This window comes from Aegilops tauschii, chromosome 4, assembly GCF_002575655.3.
Source record: "Aegilops tauschii subsp. strangulata cultivar AL8/78 chromosome 4, Aet v6.0, whole genome shotgun sequence".
Taxonomy (NCBI): domain Eukaryota; kingdom Viridiplantae; phylum Streptophyta; class Magnoliopsida; order Poales; family Poaceae; genus Aegilops; species Aegilops tauschii.
This window is the reverse complement of record NC_053038.3, coordinates 316,258,685-316,265,089: the sequence shown is the minus strand read 5'-3', so window position 1 is coordinate 316,265,089 and position 6,405 is coordinate 316,258,685.

Genomic DNA, 6,405 nt, shown 5'->3' with positions numbered 1-6,405 from the left:
GTGAAAGCTGGTTCCCAACCTGGTAATAGCAAAGCTGATGGGGATAGTGTTGCTGTGAAGATTGGTCCAAGCACAGTTGGTGGCTCCCCTGTTCGTCGGAGTCCACGAGTTTTGACAAATAAGAAGCCTTCTTCGTCTCCTCTTCCAGAGCGCTCTTTGTTGAAAGAAAATAAGAAGCGTAAAGTTGCTCCTGCGAAGGTGAACAAAGGTGTGAAGAAGCGTGCTCGTGTCGAAGCTGAAGATGTTGTATCTGAAGAAGATGATATCGAAGTTGATTCTGAAGATGAATTTGCAGTGGTACGTGTTTGTACTGTATGTGACTTACTAGTTGTACTTGCAATGATTTAATTGTGTCTGGGCTGGTATGCTGGCCAGGTGAGGCTGGTCATTGTTTGCATCATTGAGAGTGGTACTGATGTTGTTTTAAGAGTTGAACTTGTGCAATCTTTTCTTTTTTCTACTTGCCTTCATATGCTTGTTTTGTTTTCTATATTCATTTATTTAAGTTGTGGCTTCTTTATTTTCATCTACAGCCTGTTAGCGTTATGAGTCCGGTCAAGCCGGTGGGAGGCAATGCCGGAAAAGTTGCTTTGGATGAAGGTGACCAACGGCGATTGAACTTAATTGTGCGATGTTCGTTGGGAGAGGTTGAAGCTTGTGCTAAATTGCTTGAGAGTCGCCATGTGGCTAGGGTTCATGCAGCTAGTTTTGGTTCTATCTTCAAGTGGAAGGTGAAGTCTAACATTTCTCACCCTCTGATGGGAGCTTTGTACCTGAGGATAGATCCTGATACGATGAATCTTGACATGGGTGAGGCTAATAAGAAGCTTTGCATCACTAGCGATGGTATACAACAATTATTTGGGTTCCCTCGTGGTGGTCGTTCTGCACCAAGGCCGTCAGAGGACGGATATGACAACGCTCTGATGAAGTTAAGATCGGAGCTTGACATTAGTAGGAACAAAGATATCAATACAAAGGATTGGAGGGACAGGCTCAAGGTGCTTGTCAAGGATCGTAGCAAAGATGACCTTGCTCTGAAAGTGTTCTTCATTATTGTGTTTATGAAGGTTGTGTTGCCTGGTGCCGCCCCGCGTGTTTCCAGAGAGGCAGCAATGTTTGAGGGTCTCGTCATTGAGGACATGGCTAATATGGATTATTGCCAGCTGATGGTTGATGAGCTTAGAAGGGCTGTTGTCAGGTACCAAGATGGTGTTACCATGGGGAAGGCAATCACAGGCTGTGCTATAGGGCCTGTACTAATGTACCTTGACTGCCTTATCCGTGGCAAGACTGCGGAGCCTGACATGTGAGTCCCCCGCATATGTTTCATGGATCCTGTCAAGCTTTTCGATCTGGTTGATGCAGATTTGATAAAAAGGCAACGCAGATCCAAAGACTTGGGTGTTTGGGAAGCTTCCGGTGAGTTTTATTTCTTTCGTGTCTTGCAGACCTTTTTATTTAGGTATAGCTATTTTTGCTGGAGTGAACATGTGTCCCGTAGAGTTACCTGTTTAGATTTTGTCATTTCTTAAGCTTTGTGCGGTTTTGGTACAAGTTTTAGTACTGTTGTTTCATGTGTGGTTGAACTGAATATCTTTGTTCAACTGGCCTGTTGGTAAATACTAACAAATTGGCACTGACAGTTAAAGATTGATAGTGTTGTTGATTTAAATCTGTCAATATGATGTTTTATTTTTCCCTATGTGTTGTATTGATTAATTAAATCTTTTTCCCCTTGTTTGTAGTGGAAAACTCAAGAGGAGGTTGTTTTTTCCGAGTGTATAAACGACCAGTCCTGGAGATGCCATCGTCTCAGGTTCCCAAGATTTCATCTCTGCACGATGAGTTGAGAGATGGACGTGGTGTTGAGGGTGCTGGTTATGTTCCCCCTGGCCCTAGTAATGCTAGTACTTCACAGAGGCAGGGTTTTGGTATTGATGTTGCTGTTTCTGCGTTGGAGCGCGCTGAGCATATTTATAGTAATGTGTGTTCTGAGCTGCAAAAGGTCCCAACTACAGTTGACGTCTGAGCTGTATCAATGGTATCCTTCCTGAAGGTCATCAATTTAACGTTGAGGAAGTAGTGGACTATATAGAGATGGAGAGAATTTTAATTGGTGATATGCGTGACGGTGCTACTCATCTAGTTCAGAGCTCGGTTTGTCTGTTGAACAACATGAAGCGTTTCAACTATGCAAGACTCTCGCTGCAAGCCATATGAAGAAAGTGCAAATGTTGTTATTAGGCAGATTAAGCAGGATGAGGCTGCTGCCACCGACAGCAGGGCTGGTGATGGTACTGAGGCTAATATTTCTGATCACCATACGAATGATGTTGGCTTGGAGCCCCCTGTTGTTGATGTGAGTCAGTCCTTGGTGTTTGCAATTTTTACTATGTTGTTCTGCTGTCAGTATTGCAGTTGAACTTCCTCATCTTCATCTGTTTATTAATTTTTCTTTCATGCAGATTGAGCAGGATGAGGCTGCTGCCACCGACAGCAGGGCTAATGATGGTACTGAGGCTAATGTTTCTGATCACCATACGAATGATGTTGGCTTGGAGCGCCCTGTTGTTGATGTGAGTCAGTCCTCGGTGTTTGCAATTTTTACTATGTTGTTCTGCTGTCAGTATTGTAGTTAAACTTCCTCATCTTCATCTGTTTATTATTTTTTCTTTCATGCAGGAGACTAGTCATAATGTTGAGGCTGTTGTTGAACGTGGAGTTAATGATCGACCTACTGATAAGTGCAAGGTTATTTTTATTTTTTATTGTGTTTATACATATTTCTTGAATTTTCATGCGCACCAATGTGCCTTGCTTGTTCATTTTTTCTATCCCACACCGTTAAGAGTTTGCAGGTGATACCTACCTTTTTGTTACTGTGGTTTAATTCTTTGTGTTTATTGTTGCTAATAATAGCATTGTTTTTTTGCTTCATTACATATGAATCAGGGTCCTGTTGTTGGCGACGAGCCTTGTTCGCCCATTGGTGATGTTCCTTTGAATGTTAGCAGTAGCAAGATCAATGATGTTGTTGTGAATGCTGCTAAGGTTTGTTTTTCTGTGCACTTCTTGCTAGCTTATTTTTGATTGTTAGTTTTGCTCATATTATTCACTTTTTCTGAATTTTTATTTCTTCAGGTGACTGATGTTGAGCGTGAGGCTGTCGTTAGTGGTGGAGATGATGCTCGTGGTGTTCCATTGAGTAGTGGGCGCGATGTTGGTACCAAAGTTGCTGATGAGGATGTTGGTGCTGCCAGCATACTTGATGCCAAATCGTCTGGTGTTGGTATTGCTGGGAATGAAAATCTTTCTGATTGTGAAGATTTGCCGCCAGAGAATTTCCCGCCAGGAGGGCTTGATTACGGTGATGCATTGCAAGATGCCTCTAGCATGGAGGAGGTGCCATCCGAGGATGATGATTTACTTCTGTCGATTTCTTCTGGCCCCTTGACGCAGGAGGCGCTCGTGTCGTCCCAGGATTTTCTTTCTTCAGACCCTGAAAGCGCAGCGATATTGGTGTCCTCACAAGATCTCCCATCGTCAAACCCTGAAACTGGAGGCATATTGGTCTCATCATAGGAACTCCCGTCGTCAAACGCTGATAGTGCAGGAAAGGACTTGTAAATGAGGCGTACTTCTCATTTATGGCATTTTGGACATGTTCACTTGTAGTGCTTAAACTTATTATTTTTCTTCTTTTTCTGCAAGCAGAAAGTGGTAATGTTGTTAAGGTTGATTTGTTTTTCTTCACTGTTACGAGGTTGCGCACGAACCGTGCGAAACGGTTAGTTTGGGATTTTGCCCGTATCATTTTCGTCTCTTTTTCTTTCTCTCATATGACTATTGTAGTTATTGCAGTAGTTTTAATTGATGTCGTCTTTTGTGTTTTCTTAGTGACAAACCGATGTTTCAAAATAGCGAATGTGATGCCAGTGTTGGTTCTATTGCTAAAGCGTTTGCCCCCACTGGCATGCTCAACTCAGACAGTGCTGACGTTGTTTTATATTCTCTACGTCAGAAGTACCGAGACACTGACAAGTTGATAGTTCCCAGATGGGTGACGGTCAGTATTTTGTTTTGTAGATAGTATGATAACTTGTTTTGGCAATTTTCTAACTGTTGTTGTTCTTTTTGTACAACAGACCAAGATCCGTGATGGAAATATTGATGCCAATGTGCTACAGTGGTTCACGAGATCAGGGGCTGATGGTTTTGACCAAGTAGGTGAACACAATTTTTGTACTCATGAACTAGAACTGTCATGTTTTCTTGCAAGTTTGGGAGGTGGGGGAATGAACTTGAGTAGCCTGCTTTTACCCCTGTACTTATGAATGATGTGTGCTTCTTTTTTTAAAGCTGCACTTATTGTCTCAAGGAAATTGAACTGATATGTTTGTGGCAAGTTTGGGCGGTGGATATAAACTTGAGTAGCATTTATTTTTTGTAGTGTTTGCTTACTCAATTAGAACTTATGATTATCTGATTTTTGTTTGTACTTCTGAATTTCAATTTCTTTCTTTTATTTTATTGTTTGGAGGCTGAACTTTTTGTTTCATTATGATTTGTTAAATTCATTTTTCCTCTGCGATTTTTTGGTCATCTTCTTTTCCCTACTTTTGATCCGTCGTCATTTGCGGCTACCATGAAGCCTAGCGAAGAATCTGGGCATTGGTGCTTGATTGTTCTGAATTTGAGGATCCGTCGTTTCGAGTGTCTTGATTTACTGCGCGATGAATCCTGGAGTGATGCAGTTAGATTCTTAAGGACTCTGACAGATAACATAAGGAAGCTTTGGAGGGAGTCCAGCGTAGACAGAGCCAAACCGTTCTCGCAGGCGCATATTGATGGTTTCTCTTGCGAGTTTGTGCGGGTGCCGCAGCAGAAAAACACGTGAGTATCTGTTTTTAATGATTTTTGTTAGTTGTTTTTGTTGCTGGGAGGATGGTGTTCCTGTATTTTCGGATTTGTGATGTACCCTTTTGTTTTTTCTTTTGTTAACAGGCATGATTGTGGATTCTTTATGCTACAAAACTGCAAGACCTATCATTGCCGGGAGGATGGTGTGATTGAAATGTTGGATTATAGCCATGAAGACATTCTTGACATTAGGAAGACTTTGATGTATACCTGCGCAACTAGCGATGTGTTTGATGTTGACTTCTGGGGTTTGTTTGGCATCGAACCCTGTACGTATGCATGACCTTTTGTAATTTTTTGCAGCTTGTACTTCTTTGATTAGTACTGTCATGAATTATGTATTTGAACTTACACTTGATGCGGTCTTTTATTTTTTTATTTTTCGCAGGTGAGTGGCTGGATCTTGGTGAGCATAACTACAGGATCTTTGGCAGACAGTTCTCGGAGCTCGAGCGCGTAGCTATTGATCTTAGCCAGGGGCGTTCTCCCGAAAAGACAAGATCTGGTGTTATGAAGGGGCGGTTGGGAGCTCTGAAAGGTTCTACGGCTGCTTGTGCAGAGAGCCCCTCTACACCCAAGAATCCCATTGTGGAATTGATAGACAGCGATGATGATGCGTTTCACAAGATTGTTGGCATGGGAAGAGTCACCAGGAGCGCTGCTGCCAAGGGTTTATCTCCCCTTGCTGGAATAGTGGCTCGTAGAGCTGGTGGTGCTAGGAAGGATCCTGCTTTGGATTCTGGCAATGTTGTAAGCACAAAGCGTGCGCCCAGAGCTCCTATAAAGTTTTGCTCCCCTGTGCAGCAGCTTCAGCCTCATAATTTCCCTCATCTGGACAAGGCTCGCAAGTTGTATAATCTGTTGCTTAGTGATGAAGCATGTGAGAAGTATGCCGCGTGAGTATCTCTCATTATGTTTCCTCTTCTTTTCTTCTGTTGTTTGTAACTGCTAGATAAATATGACCTGAACTGTTCCTTTTTATACAACTTGAACTGCTATGAATGCCTTATCTTGCTTCCCCTGCTTTTTATTCTTGTGTGTGCTGCAGGAATACATTCTCAGTGATACCTCAGCCTGGTGATAACGTAACTAGCTTCATTGGGAAACGCATCTGGGAAGTTTTTGCACCTGGGCAAATGATGGAGGGTGATGTAATGGACTTCCTCATTGATGATCGGAAGAAAGATCCCGAGAGAAATGCTGATTTTGCGTCTGGAAAAAGGGTATTGCTGAGTCCATATTTCATCACGGTAATCAATCAGATCCTTTGTTTCTGTTAAACAAGACTACCTATTGTTTTACGAGTTTTAATAATACTTTGCTTGTTCATCCTTTTCCCCTGTCTATTTCTTTTTTGGCTTTTTTGCACATTGTGCTTGACTGTACGTTTTACAGTGATGAAAATAAAAAGTTTAATGTGGAGAGTGCAGCGAGAGATTTCAACAGCTATGCTAAAGATAATGAAGACTTGCTCAGTGCCGA